The 869-nt window shown below is 35.3% G+C and overlaps 1 protein-coding gene across 2 annotated transcripts in view; it reads right to left on the reverse strand.

The window, feature by feature from the left end:
- The window catches only part of Zc3h6 (zinc finger CCCH-type containing 6), a 63,046-nt gene that overhangs the window by 8,880 nt on the left and 53,297 nt on the right, over positions 1–869 (reverse strand). The window lies entirely within an intron of this gene.

The raw sequence follows: 869 nt of genomic DNA on the forward strand, positions 1-869 counted from the left end.
GCCACCACCACCCTATAAATGTTTGTTTTCATTTAAAGGGGAATATAATATAGATATAAGTACTTTACATTTGTATGGACTTTGGTGTATTAATACAAATTTAAGGTCAACTTAATTATATGCATATTTCTACTCTTATTTAAGGTATTATGCCTGTACAGATCATTTAACTGCCAGATATTCTGCAGGACAGAAGAAAGTGACTGACAAACTGCCAATAAAGGCAGAACAGATCTTCAAATATCCCGCTTCACGGAAAAGTCTGCTGGATACTATGGGCCTGTAGGCTGAAGATGGATGCCCTAATGGTACAGAAGAACTGTGGGTGATTATCCAGGCAGTAAGATGTCTAAGTCAATTCTAGAATTTTGGAAGTTGCTTGGCTGCACTTCCTGTTTGCTTAAGTAATATTATTTCCTTCTGGGGTCTTTGATGGGGTTGAAGAAAAATAGTTTTAATTGTAGTTTTCTTTAGTTATGATAAAAGATAAATATAAAACTCTAGACTCACAAAAAATTTTAACTATAATTCTTGCTTGATAACAGTTTTGTATATATAATTTTACTATGTTAAAGTTAAAGCCTTTCTTTTTAATTACTCAGGAAAGGGGAGATAATGTAGCTGTCCTTCTGTATATGTGTTGCTTTTATTGGCTGATGAATAAAGCTGTTTTGGCCAATGGCTTAACAGAGCGAAGCCAGCTGGGAAATCCAAACAGCGAGATATATATAGAAAGAGAGTAAGTGGAGTCACAGAGACACCATGCAGCTGCCAAAGAAGATAGTTGCCCAGAACCTTTACCAGTAAGCCACAGTGTCATGGTGATACAAAGATTAACAGAAATGTGTTAATTCGAGATGTAAAAGCTA

Source organism: Microtus ochrogaster, unplaced genomic scaffold (genome assembly GCF_000317375.1).
Source record: "Microtus ochrogaster isolate Prairie Vole_2 unplaced genomic scaffold, MicOch1.0 UNK3, whole genome shotgun sequence".
Lineage (NCBI taxonomy): Eukaryota > Metazoa > Chordata > Mammalia > Rodentia > Cricetidae > Microtus > Microtus ochrogaster.